The following is a 17,687-nucleotide window of genomic DNA, read 5'->3' as shown; positions in this document are numbered from 1 at the left end:
CTGAAGGAACTTTCTCCACACTGTGACAGTTCGGGATCAAATTTAACCCGGCCAAGTGCATATTTGGGATCAAAAGTGGCAAGTTTCTCGGGTTCATGGTGACAGAAAGAGGAATTGAAGTGAACCCAGAGAAATTAAAGATACTCGGGGAAATTCCCTCGCCGATGTCTATCCGAGAGGTTCAACGATTGACCGGGCAAATTACGGCCCTGTCCCGATTCATAGCCCGGTCAGCTCATCGTGGTTATCATTTCTTCCAGGTGTTGCGTAAGGATCAGAAGTTTGGCTAGAATGAGCAGTTTGAGCAGGCCTTTCGGGAATTGAAGGAGCACCTGGCCAACTTTCCCAATTTGGTAAAACCAGAACCCGGCGAACGGTTGTGGATCTATCTATCCACAACTGAGCAGGAGGCCAATACAATGTTGATTAAGGAGGATAATGGAGATCAAAAGCCAGTATATTATGTTAGCCATGCCCTGAAGGGGCTGAGACCAGGTAGAATGATATTGAGAAGATGGCTCTGGCTTTAATAATGACAACCCGGAAGTTAAGGCCCTACTTTCTGTCCCATCCGAGCACTATTCTTACTAACAATTCTCTGGGTCGGGTCATGACTCACTCGGATTCCTCAGGATGGCTTGTCAAGTGGACGGTGGAACTCGGTGAGTATGATATTGAATACCAACCCCGGATGGCCATTAAATCCTAGGCTTTGTCAGATTTCCTAACAGAAGTAATCTCTTTTGGGCAAGAGGAAGTGTGGAGAATTTTTGTGGATGGGGACAGCAGCATGGAGGGGAGCGGGGTGGGAGTTATTTTAGTTTCTCCTACACAAGAAAAAATCAAAATGGCTGTGAAATTGGCTTTCAAGGCTTCCAATAACGAAGCAGAGTACGAGGCAGTAGTGGCAGGGTTGAGGCAAGCTCAGGAATTCGGGGAAATCCAAGTCATGATATATTCCGATTCACAGTTGGTGGTCCAGCGGATCAGGGAAATGTCTACTACACGGGAGGAAAGATTGCTAAAATATCTCGGGTTAATTAAAGAACTCGGAGTAGTCTTCACTAGTTGGAGCATAGAGCAAATACCTCAAGAGGGAAATGGCGAAGCAGATTCCTTAGCAAAAATGGCAATAACTTTGGTGGGTGAAGGTGATAGGGAAATTTTTAAAAAGTTGAAGCTCGTGGCCGCCATAGAAGCCGAAACTCTGGGCCCTCGAGCTGATACATGGATGGCCCCGATAATAGAGTACATTACGACAGGAGTCCTTCCTGGGGAAGAAAGGCAAGCCCGGGTGATCAAGCGGCAGGAACCTCGGTTTACCCTCTTCAGTGGTGCATTGTATAGGCGCTCTTATCAGGGCCCGATGCTTAGGTGTTTGTTAGAGGAGGAAACAGATTATGTGCTAAGGGAGGTACATGAAGGGTGTTGTGGGAATCTTGGTGGAGCTATGAGTCTGGTGCGGAGATTATTATTGGCGGGATACTGGTGGCCTACCATACAGGCTTATGCTCTGAAAATATCCCGATCTTGTGAAGGATTTCAGAGGTATGGCAATTTTCAACACAGTCCGACGTACAATTTAAAGCCGGTATGGGATTCCTTCCCATTCGATCAGTGGGGGCTTGATATAGTAGGCGTGTTTTCCATAGCCCGGGCTTAGAAGAAATTTTTGCTGGTGGCTGTTGATTATTTTTCCAAATGGGTGGAGGCAGAGCCCTTGGCCTAGATAACGGAGGGAGAGGTGATGAAATTTCTACGGAGAAATATAGTATGTCGGTTCGGGCTCCCGAGGAAGCTGGTCTCAGATAATGGTCAGCAATTTCAAGGGCAAAAGTTGGCAGATTGGTGTGCAGAAATGGGCATCAAGCAGGCCTTCACTTCAATAGTCTACCCTCAGAGAAATGGGCAGACCGAGGTGACTAATCGTACTATTGTCCGATCTCTTCAGGCTCGATTCTCCGATCTAGATCCACTCTAAATATGCACTAGAATATTTAGAGCATTTTTCATTGAGATGTTTCTTGCCTTTTCTCCCAAAAACAAAAGACAAATTATTGGAGAATTGTTGGACTTGAAGTGCACGACCATGTATTGTAATTATATGTGTGTGTAATATTGATAATAATATTATCATTGTCAATGATTAAATTATACAATTAAACCATGCATGAAAAAGTTAAAAGCTTGCATGAAAAATTGCATTCATTCTTCCAACCCTTCATATTCCCTCACAAACATATCTTATATATATATCAAATATATACATACATGACCCTTGAACTTAATATTTAATTAAATATTAAACATAAACCCATTTAAGCTTAAATAATTAATTAAATCCAACTTGAACTCATTCAAACCCACTAGTATAATTATTCAACACTACTTTTATTTTGAGCTCTACTAGACTCAATAGTTTTTAATTAATCCAACACTTGAATTAATTTAATTATTTAGACTTTACAAAGTCTACTAGTGTAAAATTAATTCAACACTTGAATTAATTTAATTAAGTTCAAATAATAGTTTTTAAAATCACCATTTTCAGAAACTAATTATTTATTCAAGTCAACTTTTAATCTTGGAACACATTCACAAATTAAAATTTACTTTTCCTTTTATTCTCCATTAGAAGTCATACTTATAATTTAATTTACTTATAAACTCCTTTATAAGTTGTTCAACAAATTGAACTAATTTTAATCTCAACGGGATCTAGAAAGCTAGTACTTGTGTGACCCTCAATGGTTCATTGATACAACTAGCAGTGGGTTCATATCTCCATGTGATTCGAGATCAACAAGTCACTTATGTGAGCATACCCCATATAGCTCCATTCTTATTAATCAACACTTTGATAATAAGAACGTCAGAAAACTCAAGTCTGATAGTACCCAACTAGTCATGTTAAACGTCTAGAAGCATCGCTTACATGACTCCCTAGGTATCAAATGATAGTGCCTGCAAGAACCAATCAATTATGGTTAGCATACAGTACGGTCACTTCAACTCATATATCCCAACCGATTCGACAACCATTAGTTTATCGAGAGTTTTCATTGAATCAATAACTATGTGTCATGTCGTAGTTTCATTGAAGGTGTAATTCAAGAAACTCTATCTTAATTACCACCTACTCTGATCAGAGATTTCAAGCTACATATGCATGAGAACACATAGGATATCCGTAGGTAAGCGGTGAATCCCCGACTACAATGCATCGACTCCTATATGTTTCAACACAACACCCAACATTGCCACCTGATGACCCCAGTTGAGTCGGTAAACAAGTCAAAGTGAAGCTCTAGCATAAAGAGTCTCCATGTTGTCCCGGGTCATAAGGACTAATGGTGTACAACCATAAACTAGGACTATTCCACTCGATAAGTGAGAACCACTTGGAAAGTCCATTAGGGAGGATTGTTCAGTTCACTCTACAAGGAGCACCTATTTGCATGCTTGGACATCACCATGTCCCTTACCAATGAAACGTGATACTCACATCGCAAATATTAGTCTCAAGCTCGAGCGGCCTTTATCCTTCTTTGTGGCGGCTGAATTGACTTGGAACAGTTTAGAATATATAGTATTCCAAATATGAGTTTCATGATAGTCATCAGATGATCATCTCGTATTCTTTCTACTATTTGTATATTCAAGGGATTTATCTATGCAACTAGTATGAGTATATAGATAAAGGTGTGCCAATTTAAATAATGTCAAATATTATTAAAATAAATATTGTCATACAAGAGTTATCTCAAGGACCCTTGTCCAAAACTTGGCTCGACGGGCACCTCGGTTTACCCTCTTCAGTGGTGCATTGTATAGGTGCTCTTATCAGGGCCCGATGCTTAGGTGTTTGGCAGAGGAGGAAACAAAGTATGTGCTAAGGGAGGTACATGAAGGGTGTTGTGGGAATCATGGTGGAGCTATGAGTCTGGTGCAGAGAGTATTATTGTCAGGATACTGGTGGCCTACCATACATGCTGATGCTCTGAAAATAGCCCGATCTTGGGAAGGATTTCAGAGGTATGGAAATTTTCAACACAGTCCGACGTACAATTTAAAGCCGGTATGGGATTCCTGCCCATTCGATCAGTGGGGGCTTGATATAGTAGGCCCGTTTTCCATAACCCGGGCTCAGAAGAAATTTTTGCTGGTGGCTGTTGATTATTTTTCCAAATGGGTGGAGGCAGAGCCCTTGGCCAAGATAACGGAGGGAGAGTGATAAGTGTATTTTATATACTTAATTTTTATATGATTTTAATTGTTAAATATTTGTTTCGAGCAGATTTATGCCTGGATTTTGTTGTTTTTGTGTTCGAAGGGAATTATGGAGATTTGGTGGAGAAACGAAGAAATAAAAGAAAAAGAAGAAAATAAGGAATTAAAAGAATAAAATAAAAGAGAAAGAAGAAAAGAAAAGAAAAGAACGATCAGGCAATAGAAGAAAAGTATTTGGGCTTTCTTATTGGGCCAATGTGGTTAGCGCTTAACTTAGCGCTAAATAGGAAGAGAGGAAGAGCTATCGCGCTAGATTGGTGAAGAATTGAAGACTGAAGGCAGAGAGCTATGCGCGCCCGCCTGGGAGTGTGAAGCACCCGCGCGTCGCGGAAATCTGAAGTTGGAAATTTTAATCGGGGAAGGAAACTTTTCTAATTTCTTGGGCTTGATTTTGTGGGCTTTTGTGAACGGTATAAAAGGGAATTCTTATCAGACAATGAGAGGAGGGGAGCCGCCATAACACATTACGCACATATCAGAGAGAATTAATCGTGAGATTTCTGAAGGATTTCTGGAGCTTAATTGAAGAACGAAGACGGAGATCGATAGACCGGACATGGCATCGCATCTACGGATTTGTTTCCATTATCTTTTATTTATTTTATTCTGAATATGTTTGGATTTTTTAACATGATTTGTTTTATTCAGAATTTTATTATGAACTAATTGTTTAGAGTCTAGAGGTCAGATGAAACCTGGTGTAGACTCTTTCATGAATTTTTGATTTTATTGAATTGAGTTTCTTCTAAATTAATTGTTTTTTCTAGAATTGAATGTCTTTTCAATTATCTGATCAATAATTGATTTGTAATATTTATTTGAAATCTGGCACTCGGGAGAGGAGATTTTGAATAGGACCATTGTAAAATACACTATTATTTATTTATATCGCTCGGGAGAGTGTATAATTTTAACAGAACTTTTAAAAAGAACATTATTTTGAATTGATCACTGCAAGTAGATTATTAATAGGGATATTGGAATTGAGTTGTAGTTGATATATTTTATTCGGCACTCGGGAGAGGGAATAATACACGTAAGTGTTTTTGGCTATTAATTCCTTGAAATTCATGAAGATTAATTAATTAGGATTGATTGTTGTTGAAACCAGGTGAAATCTAAACCTCCACACCATTTTTCTCTGATTGATATTCATTTGAAAGTTGTGTGCGTGCTTTTAAACTCTTTAATTATTTTATTTATCTGCAAAATTCTCAAATATTGATTTTCTAGATAAAGTTTGGACTATTTTAATTACAAGAACTGAATATTTTCATTTTACTCCCTGTGGGATCGATTCTTGATTTTATCACTATATTAAAACTTGACACTCGTACGCTTGCGAAGAATTTTCACAACAAGTTTTTGACGCCGTTGTCGGGGAGTAAATTTTGATTATTGTTTAGTCTTGTTACCAATTAGTCTAGATTTTAATTTAGAGTTTTTATTTATTTTATTTTAATTTACTAATTAATTTCTTCTTATTTTTAATTGCAGTCTGTGCGACAATCTCAAAGTGCGAATTCTCTACTTTTTGATCCGGAGATCGAGCGTACTGCACGTGCTTTAAGAAGAGCTAGAAGAGAAGAAATTGAAAAAATGGCTGAAGAAGAAGCACAACAAGCTCCTCTAGTGCCAATTAGAGACCACTTCAGACCGACGATCCAGGCTCCCTATTCTGGAATCGCTCGAGGAACTATCAACGCCAAAAATTTTGAGCTGAAGCCGGCGTTGATCAACATGGTTCAACAGAACCAATTTAATGGGAGCGCCACTGCTGATCCTCACCTACACCTGCGGACCTTCTTAGAAATTACTGATACGGTAAAAATTAATGGTGTGTTTGAGGATATTATTAGTTTACGCTTGTTTCCGTTTTCTCTCAGGGATCAAGCAAGGAGTTGGTTGCAGTCACTACCGTTTGGAAGCATCACTACTTGGGAGGGGATGGCAGAAAAATTTCTCGCAAAATATTTTCCACCTGCCAAGTCCACCCAGTTGAAGATAGAGATCAGCACTTTTCGGCAGATGGACACTGAACAGCTATACGAGGCATGGGAAAGGTACAAAGAATTACTTAGACGTTGTCCTAACCACAATTTTGCAGATTGGGAACAGATCGAGTGGTTTTACAACAGACTGAATGTGCCTACAAGGATGAATGTAGACTCTGCTGCTGGAGGCACCATTTTTGCTAAGGACCATGTGCAGGTCTATGATATGCTGGAGCAGATGACAGTCAATAGTTTCCAATGGCCATCTGAGCGTATGGGAGTCAAGAAGCCAGCTAGAGTGTATGCACTGGATCCTCTCACATCCATCACTGCTCAATTATCTGCACTGACTACACAGGTAGCTTCTTTGAATAAGATTTATGTTGCAGATTCAACTGGATTTTAGGGATCACATGCCCCAGAGGAAGTTAATTATATCAATCCTAATGGCTACCGAGGTTATGGAGCTTACAGAGGTAATCCTGTCCCTAATACTTACCATCCTAGCTTGCGAAATCATGAAAATTTTTCTTATGCTAACAACAAAAATGTGTTGAATCCTCCGGGTTTCAATACAAACAAGGATGAGGGTAAGCCTTCTTTGGAAGATGTGGTTAGTACTTTTGTGCAAGAATCAGGTAAGAGGATGGCGAGAACTGAGTCTTGCCTTGACAGCTTGGAGACGCACATGGCCAACATGGGTGCTGTACTTCAATCCATGGAAACTAGCATTGGGCAGTTGGCGAACGCACTGAAAGACAACAACCGCGGCCAATTCCCAAACAATACTGAGGTGAATCCCATAGAACAGTGTAAGGCCATCGAGTTAAGGAGTGGCAAAGAAGTTGGAGTCCAAATCCATACTGTTGCGGAGAAGAAATTTGAGGAAAAAGTCAAGGAAAAAGAGAAGGAGCCTGAACCTGACTCGAAACCGATGTATAAACCTCCCCTTCCCTACCCGCAAAGGTTCAAGAAGAAGGCGTTGGATGAGCAGTTCTCCAAATTCTTGGAGATTTTCAAGAAAATTCACATCAACATCCCCTTTGCTGATGCTTTGGAACAAATGCCGAACTACGCAAAATTCATCAAGGAGATGATGTCCAAGAAGAGGAGGCTGCTAGAGAACGAGGTGGTCAATCTGACTGAAGAGTGCAGTGCGGTGCTTCAAAAGAAGATGCCACAAAAGCTTAAGGATCCAGAGAGTTTTACTATTCCTTGCACGATTGGTGGTTCTTATTTTAATAATGCACTTTGTGATTTAGGAGCCAGTATTAATTTAATGTCATTATCTATTTACAGGGCTTTGGAGTTGGGAGACATGAAATCGACTAAGATTTCATTGCAATTGGTGGATAGAACCATTAAATATCCACTAGGAATTGTTGAATATGTGCTAGTGAAGGTGGATAAATTCATATTCCAAGCGGATTTTGTAATTTTGGGCATTGACGCGGATCATGGTGCTCCATTGATCTTTGGGAGACCATTCTTGGCCACAGCGGATGCCAAAATTGAAGTGAAGAAGGGTTAGTTGTCGATGGGTGTGGAAAGCAAACGGGTAATTTTCAATATATTCACAAAAGCACCTAATCCACCCATTGAAAACATATGCTCAATTGAACCGGTTATGAAGTTGGAGAGCTGTCAAAGAGCTTATTTTGCGGTTGATTCATCGAAGGAGAGAGTGCCAAAATTACCAAAGAATAAGTCCACGAAAAAGAGAGCGAAATTTAAAAGGCGATTCGTGGAATTTATTTGGCGTATGAAAGAAAAGGGGAAGACTTAATACCGGTGAAAGTCGGGCTGACACCTATAAACCAAGCGCTTTTTGGGAGGCAACCCAAAATTTTTGTTTTATTTTATTTTTTTTAGTTCTTTTCTATTTTTATTTTTAATTTATGCTTTAATTTTTATTCTTGTTCATTAGTTAATTTATGATTTTTGATTTTGAGATTATTATTGAGAATTTTGGGAGGGCTAATTTTACAAATATTTTAATTTTTTTTAGGATTTTGGTCTTCTGGCAGCGGATTATGCGCGCTCGCCCAAGATTTGAGGGCGCCCGCTTAAGCAAGGGAGTTCATAACAGAGGCTCGTGCGCGCTCGCTCGTTAGCCATCCGGCGCCCGCGCACACTCTACGCACTGAAGCTACACGAATTGCGCTACACCTCGCGCTCATCAACTGCACCTCACTAAGCGCTATCGCACAGTCACCCCTCATCAGCCCTCCCCCTAGCGCTAACGCGCTTCACTACCTCACCATCAGCGCTAATTAAAGCGCTAACGCGCCCCCTCCTCTTCCCATCAGCGCTTAATCTGGCGCTATCACGCAAATCCACCATCTAGCGCAAACCAGTCCAACTCACTCACCATTAGCACAGCCTCATGCGCTATTGCGCCCTCCAGCTACCATCTGCACAACCCTGAACCCAGCAACTTAAAGCCCACAATCTTTGCATGACATCAAAACACGCTGCTGCACACCATGAGCAATCGCGCTCCTCAATTGCCCAAGACCATGCCCGAACCAGCTGCTACATCACCTGCTCACCACCATGCGCAAAGGCGCAATCCAGTCCTCACACTTCCATGCGTAGTGCTTGCTTCTCGATTTCTGAAAGAGTGGGTGCCCGGTTGAGCCAACTTGTGGCTAAGGGCTTTGATGACTCTTTGTATAAACAATCTTTTGTTTAATATAATTTACACTTTTAATAATGGCAATGACTTTATCTTTCTTAATATTGTTATATTGTGATATACTATTGTTGTTTTGATAAAGACCTTGAATATACTATAGTGTATGTAAGATGTGGTAGAACATGGAGATGTCTATCATGAAATACATCTTATAGTCACTGTATATTTTAAACTGTTCCTAGTCGATTGAGCCGTCCGATAATAAGGATAAGGATCGCTCGAGTTTGAGACTAGCATTTGCGATGCAGAGTACCACGTTTCATTGGTAAGGAACATAGAGATGTTCGAAGCATGCAAATGGATATTCATATGATGAATGATCGAACTACCCTATCCGGACTTTCCAAGTGGTTATCACTTATCGAGTGGATATAGTCCGCGGTTTTGGTTGTACACCATTAGTCCTTACTACTTGAAACATCATTGAGACTCTATATGCTAGTACTGTGCTTTGACTCGTTTACGACTCTATTGGGGTCATCAGGTGTTGGGATTGGGTACAGTTACAACACATATAGGAGTCGATGCTTTGTTGTCAAGGATTCACCACATACTTGCGAGTGTGGATATCCTATGCGATCTGAGGAGATATTAGTGTGACGAATCTCTGGCCAGAGTACATGATGTGTTTTAAGAAATGGTTTCTTAGTAACACATGCGATGTCACTATTTGATCTTCAAGATGTATTGCATAGTTATCGAATCTCGAACGACTCTCGATATACCAATGGTTGTTGATTCGATCGGGATATATGGATGAAGGGACCGTACTGTACGCTAACCAAAATCTATTGGTTCTTGCAGGCACTATTAGTGATACCTAGGGAATCATGGGGCGATGTTGCTAGGCGCTCATACCATGATTCGATGGGCAAGTCGGAAATTGTTGTTCAGAGTCACAAGGAGTTGTGAGCCCATGGCTAGCTGTATCCCTGAACCATTGAGGGTCACACAGAGTAATGGATTTTTAATCCCCGTTGAGATAGTTAAATTTAAAGAGTTAAATTTAATGAACAAAGAAGTTGGACTTCTTAATTATGAGTAGAGGAGTAAGATTTCCTAAAATGACATAGGGATGGACATTTTTGGAAACCACTGAATTCGGATTCAGAAAAATTTATCTTGACTATAAAAGGTGCAGAAATGGTTTCTGTGCACATTGGTGAAATCGGTTTATCAATCGGAGTCACGATGAATTTTATATTAATTTTTGAACATGCGGTCTTTGCTTGTCGGGCTTGAACTTATGACTAATGGGCCCTAAGCTGTTAGTGGCCTACATTATAAATAAGTTATTGCAGTACAGAAATTACACACAACAAGGTCACAATTTTCGAAAAAACCCTATTTTTCTCTCTGAAGTGGCCGACCCCCTCTCCTCTCTGCTCGGTAAAATCCAGTCTGTGAATTTTGAATTGCAGTCTGGTTTAACGGATCAAATTCGTTAATCTCTTCGTAGAAACTTCTGATAGATTTTCTAGTGCAATCTATCAGAGGGATTAAATATCCGTTCGTGGACCTGATTGAAGAACAGTTCGTCCATCAGTTCCAGGGATATACAACAAGAGCAGAGCAATCTGTTGGTGTCCAAAATCTCGATTCGAGATTGAGGTAAAAATTTATAATCGTTATTTAATTTTTACACACACACAATTTAATCGTAAGGTTGATACCCATTATGGAATCGTTCCATACAAAAATTTTAAACTTCCGCTGCACCGGGTATCAATCCTAATTGATCTGATCGCCGCGTTCTCCAACAGTTTCTTCATTTTTGTGTTTTAATCATGTGAATATATTATTTTCAGGATCATTTGGATGTTCATGTGGTGCGTCTCAACTATTTTAACCATGGCATTGCGGCGGCGAAATTATTTTCCATGAATATGTAGATGGAGTTGATACATCGGGTCCTGATGCTCGGTGTCGAAGGTATGAGTCCCTTGTTCTTTTTCTTGTTTTTAATCATTAGGGACAATGATTATATTAAGTTTGGGGGGGGGGGGGGTGAATCAATGTATGATTTAGTTGTTTAGTTGGTTGATAGTTGATAAGTTGGACTTTATTGTGTGCTTTATAGATAAAATTTTTGTTGAGTTTAGTTGTTGTGTTAGTTGAGTTGAGTTTAAAGAAGTCAAGAAAGAAATGGATGCATGGCTGATAAAAAAAATTTGTGCTATAACTGAAATCCATGACTGTCTACCTATCTGACAAATATTTTTGAAAAAATGGAACCAATTAGATGAAGAATTTCCTATATACTTTGTGATTAATGCTTGAATCTGATTTTTTAGACATCCAGACATAGATATGATTGAAGCATTGTTTGGATTTTTGGGCCTGATTTTCATTGAATAAATTTATCTTAGTCGCCTATTTGAGCTTACACATATATTAGTACTATGAGGTACAATCATCGTTTACTGTTGATGATTATTTTTTTCTGCACTGATTGATATTTGTATGATTTAATTGTGGATTGAGACTTGTGTAGAACAAGTTTGGACACTCTTCGAGGTGAAATACGGGCAAAACTGTTATTAGGAATGATTTAGGCGATTTTTCTGAATTCGTTTGAGCCTTTCAAGCTACCCATTAATTTATTTTATCCCTAGTACCTTGTTTGAGCTTTGTTGAAAATCGAATGGCATGCGTATAAACGTGTGACTAAACCCCCATTCGTCATTTTTTCAAGGTCCTGCATTGACTACCTGAATAGCCTAAACACTATTCCCTACCTTTAAGGGAGTAATTTGAATGCTAAAATGTTATATGCTCCTAGTTTTATTTGTGAAAAATGGAATGATGTGGTGGATGAATTGAAAAGATGAAAAGAGTTGGTAGAAAAGAGTTGAAAAAATTTGTGGTTGAAAAGAGTTGTGAAAAAGATGAAAAAAAATCACTGAAGAGAAATAAGTGTGAAATTGTGAATGAAAAAGAGTCGAAATTAGAGCATAAATATGAATTATTCCTTATTTGAATTCTTATCTTTCATTTGTAGCCATGAGCCAGGCCTGAAATTATAAGCTAATTAAGTCCTATTGACCGAGTCTCAGTTGCCCAATATACTAGTGGAGAAGAGTTGCGAGAATTTAGCCTATGGACTGTTGATTGATGCTTTTAATGATTATGAATTTTGATCGAAACACGCACACACTATTATTCTTTGAATTTACCTGATTGTGAGTGTTTTTGATTTTATATCCTATATTTTGATCCTATGCTACCTTAAAAAGTCCTCATGATCTATGAATGTGTGAATTGAACTTGGAGAATGGTGTTTTGAACATGAGTTGCAGAGTTTGTGAGTTTATACGGTTGTTTTGTTATTGGCTAAAACTTTCAAGTGTTAGTAGGTTGGATTGGATTTGAATTTTTGAGATTATCGCCGAGGTCATTGCTCCATAATATTTCTTGACTATTCTTGTGGGTTTGAGAGATTGAGTTTTGGAATTTGAATTTTAATAGTTTTGCTCGGGACTAGCAAAAGTCTAAGTTTGGAGGTATTTGATAAGTGTATTTTATATACTTAATTTTTATATGATTTTAATTGTTAAATATTTGTTTCGAGCAGATTTATGTCTGGGTTTTGTTGTTTTTGTGTTCAAAGGGAATTATGAAGATTTGGTGGAGAAACGAAGAAATAAAAGAAAAAGAAGAAAATAAGGAAATTAAAAGAATAAAATAAATGAGAAAGAAGAAAAGAAAAGAACGATCAGGCAATAGAAGAAAAGTATTTGGGCTTTCTTATTGGGCCAATGTGGTTAGCGTTTAACTTAGCGCTAAATAGGAAGAGAGGAAGAGCTATCGCTCTAGATTGGTGAATAATTGAAGACTGAAGGCAGAGAGCTATGCGCGCCCGCCTGGGAGTGTGAAGCGCCCGCGCGTCGCGGAAATCTGAAGTTGGAAATTTTAATCGGGGAAGGAAACTTTTCTAATTTCTTGGGCTTGATTTTGTGGGATTTTGTGAACGGTATAAAAGGGAATTCTTATCAGACAATGAGAGGAGGGGAGCCGCCATAACACATTACGCACATATCAGAGAGAATTAATCGTGAGATTTCTGAAGGATTTCTAGAGCTTAATTAAAGAACGAAGACGGATATCGATAGATCGGACACGGCATCGCATCTACAGATTTGTTTCCTTTATCTTTTATTTATTTTATTCTGAATATGTTTGGACTTTTTAACATGATTTGTTTTATTCAGAATTTTTTAGAGTCTAGAGGCCAGATGGAACCTGGTGTAGATGCTTTCATGAATTTTTGATTTTATTGAATTGAGTTTCTTCTAGATTAATTGTTTTTTCTAGAATTGATTTTCTTTTCAATTATCTGATCAATAATTGATTTGTAATATTTATTTGAAATCTGGCACTCGAGAGAGGAGATTTTGAATGGACCATTAGAAAATACACTGTTATTTATTTATATCGCTCGGGAGAGTGTATAATTTTAACAGAGCTTTTAAAAAGAACATTGTTTTGAATTGATCACTGCAAGTAGATTCTTAATAGGGATATTGAAATTGAATTGTATTTGATATATTTTATTCGGCACTCGGGAGAGGGAATAATACACGTAAGTTTTTTTGGCTATTAATTCCTTGAAATTCATGAAGATTAATTAATTAGGATTGATTGTTGTTGAAACCAGGTGAAATTTAAACCTCTAGACCATTTTTTTCTGATTGATATTCATTTTAAAGTTGTGTGCGTGCTTTTAAACTCTTTAATTATTTTATTTATCTGCAAAATTCTCAAATATTGATTTTCTAGATAAAGTTTGGACTATTTTAATTACAAGAACTAAATATTTTCATTTTACTCCCCGTGGGATCGATTCTTGATTTTATCACTATATTAAAACTTGACACTCGTACGCTTGCGAAGAATTTTCACTAAAGAGAGGTGATGAAATTTCTATGGAGAAATATAGTATGTCGGTTCGGGCTCCCAAGGAAGTTGGTCTCAGATAATGGTCGGCAATTTCAAGGGCAAAAGTTGGCAGATTGGTGTGCAAAAATGGGCATCAAACAGGCCTTCACTTTAATAGACCACCCTTAGAGAAATGGGCAGACCGAGGTGACTAATCGTACTATTGTCCGATCGCTTCAGGATCGATTGTGTGGATTTGGGAAGGAGTGGGTGGAGGAGATCCCAAGTGTATTATGGGCTTATCGCACCACACCTCATACAGCCACTAAAGAAACACCCTTTAGTCTGGTATACGGGTCCGAAGCCATCCTACCAGTGGAAATTGGATAACCCTCATCTTGGATTCAGGACCATGAAGAAACAAAAGTAGAAGCCCAAGCACAGGAGCTGGATCTTGTAGAGGAGTGGCAGGAGAAGGCTGCTCTAAGAATGGAGGCTTACAGAGCTCGAGTAATGAGGCTTACAATCAAAAAGTCAGGCATCGAGAGTTTCAAGAGGGAAAACTGGTTTTGAAAAAGACCAATCCAGCTGGAGAGGTCGGGAAATTATATGCTTGATGGGAAGGACCTTATAAATTTATCAAGAAGATGGGTACCAAAACTAGGTACTTGGAGGATGACCAGGGGCGGACACTCAAAAGACCATGGAATGCAGTTCATCTCAAAAAGTATTTTATTTAAATCGTTGTAACTAATTTCTACGTTTATCAATGAAAGTCTACATTTCTCAAAGCAAGTGTTTCATGCAAAGCCCAAGGTATTCTAAGCCTTGGCATCTTATAAAGCCCGGGAGATACGAGGCCCCGACACCCATTCAAAGCCCAAGGTATTCTAAGCCACGGCACCTTATAAAGCCCAGGAGATACGAGGCTCCGGCTCCATTCAAAGCCCAAGGTATTCTAAGCCTTGACACCTTATAAAGCCCAGGAGATACGAGGCTCCGGCACCCATTCAAAGCCCAAGGTATTCTAAGCCTTTTCACCTTATAAAGCCCGAGAGATACGAGGCCATGGCACCCATTCAAAACCCAACGTATTCTAAGCCTTGGCACCTATTAAATCCCGGGAGATATGAGGCCCCGGCACCCATTCAAATCCCAAGGTATTCTAAGCCTTGGAACCTTATAAATCCCGGGAGATATGATGCCCCGACACCCATTCAAAGCCCGAGGTATTCTAAGCCTTGGAACCCTATAAAGCCAGGGAGATACGAGGCCCCGACACCCATTCAAAGCCTAAGGTATTCTAATTCTTGGCACCTTATAAATACCGGGAGATACGAGGCCCCATTCAAAGCCCAGGTAATCTAAACCCTAGCACCTACCCTAAAACCCGGGAGATACAAGGCCCCGACACCTATTAAAATCCCAGGGTAATCTAAAACCTGGCACCTACCCTAAAGCCCGGGAGATACAAGGTCCCGACACCTATTAAATCCCAGGGTAATCTAAGCCTTGAAATTTATCTTTAAAGCCCAGGAAACATGAGGTCCCGGAACCCCATAAATTCTAGGAGGTAGGAGACCCTGACCCTTCTTGGATCCCGAGAGGTCGGAGTTTGGGATTGGCCTTAATATACATCTTATGGTTTTTTCCTTGACCAAGGTTTCTGGAGTTGGTTTATTACCACAAGATTTTATGGATTAATATATGTACTAGAGCGGGAAGTTAAAAAGAAATAGTTGATTTCATTAAAGGCAAAATACAAAAGGAGGGGCTTCAATGGCCCAAGTAAATACAAAATCTATTCTACTGATAATTTTGTCCCGGTCTTAGGCTCGCCCTCAACCTCTGGGGTTTTTTTGGTCATTGAAGCTTCTGCATCTTCTGGCCCCCCGAGAGAAGCTGGAAGGGAGTCAATAGCCTTATCAAGATCAGGGAAACCTTTCTTATCTTCAGACCATAGATCGGCTTCCTCAAATTGATCACGATATTTAAAAAATCCGGTCTGAAAATAAGCATAATCCTTGTCTATCACGACCTTTTTGAACTCCGCGGATGTAAGGAAAGAAACCTTCAGCTCCTCCTCTGTCTTCAAACGAGTTTCTAAGGCAGCTACTGCCTTCTCGACCAAGACTTTTGAAGACTGAAGCTCAGTTTTGGCATGGGTAGTTTTAGCTTGAGCTAGCTAAAGTGCAAGGGTGGTAGAAGAAAGAGCGTCATGGGCCTCCTTTTCCCCTGCTTGGGACTTGGACAGGTCTTCCTGAGCAGAGTGCAGTTGTTGATAAGCTACCTTGGTGGTGGCTCGCAGACCAGCCATAGCTTGTTCGTGAGTTTTTTTGGCCATCTCCACATCCAGTTCGAGTTGCGTATGTAGTTCACTAGCAGCCCCGCCTCGCTCGGCCTCAACATAAGCCCGATTAGTCTCCAATTTAGCAAATCGGGATGCTTCCTTGTAGGAGTCCGTTAACATTTTCAATCCCTAAAATTTAAAAGTGTTAGAAGATGGGAAAGTATATAAGGAAACAAAGTGTCTAGAGAGAAGTCTTACCGATAGAACCCGATTGGTACCCTCAAAGTATTTACTCGCTGGGTCTCGGCGGTATAGGTGAAGCTGTTTAGTCGAGGTTAAAATGAAAGAGTGGGTGCCCAGTTAGCCAACTTATGGCTAAGGTCTTTTATGACTCTATGTATAAACAATCTTTGTTTAATATAATTTACATTCATTAATGGAATTTTCTTTATCTTTCTTCATATTGTTATATTGTGATATACTATTGTTGTTTTGATAAAGAGCTTGAATATACTATAGTGTAAGTAAGATGAGATAGTGAATAAAGAGAGATCACTATTATGAAACACATCTTATAGTCACTGTATATTCTAAACAGTTCCTAGTCAATTGAGCCGTCCGCTAATAAGGATAAGGATCGCTCGAGATTGAGACTAGAATTTGTGATGCCAAGTACCACGTTTCATTGGTAATGAACATGGAGATGTTCAATGCATGCAAATAGATATTCATATGATGAATGATCGAACTACCCTATTCGGACTTTCCAAGTGGTTATTATTATTTGAGTGGATAAGTCCGCGGTTTTGGTTGTACACCATTAGTCCTTACTACTTGAAACATCATTGAGACTCTATATGCTAGTACTGTACTTTGACTCGTTTACCGACTCTATGGGGTCATCAGGTGTCGGGATTGGGTAGAGTTACGATACATATAGGAGTCGATTCTTTGTTGTCAAGGATTCACCACACGCTTGCGAGTGTGGATATCCTATGCGATCTGAGGAGATATTAGTGTGACAAATCTCTAGCTAGAGTACTCGATGTAATTTATGTTACTTGGTTTCCTAGTAGCACATGCGATGTCACTATTTGATCTTCAAGATGCATTGCATAGTTATCGAATCTCGAACGACTCTCGATGTACCAATGGTTGTTGATTCGATCGGGATATATGGATGAAGGGACCGTACTGTACGCTAACCAAAACCTACTGGTTCTTGCAGGCACTATAAGTGATACCTAGGGAATCATGGGGCGATGTTGCTAGACGCTCTTACCATGATTCGTTGGGTTAGTCGGAAAATCGTTGTTCCGAGTCACAAGGAGTTGTGAGCCCACGGCTAGCTGTATCCCTGAACCATTGAGGGTCACACAAGTAATGGATTACTAAATCCCGTTGAGATATTTAAATTTAAAGAGTTAAATTTAATGAAAGAGAAGTTGGACTTCTTAACTAAAGGGAGTGGAATTTTCTAAAATGACATAGGGATGGGCATTTTTGGAAATCACTGAATTCGGATTCAGAAAAATTA

Source organism: Henckelia pumila, chromosome 4, assembly GCF_033568475.1.
Source record: "Henckelia pumila isolate YLH828 chromosome 4, ASM3356847v2, whole genome shotgun sequence".
Lineage (NCBI taxonomy): Eukaryota > Viridiplantae > Streptophyta > Magnoliopsida > Lamiales > Gesneriaceae > Henckelia > Henckelia pumila.
Note: the sequence above shows the minus strand (reverse complement) of the source record.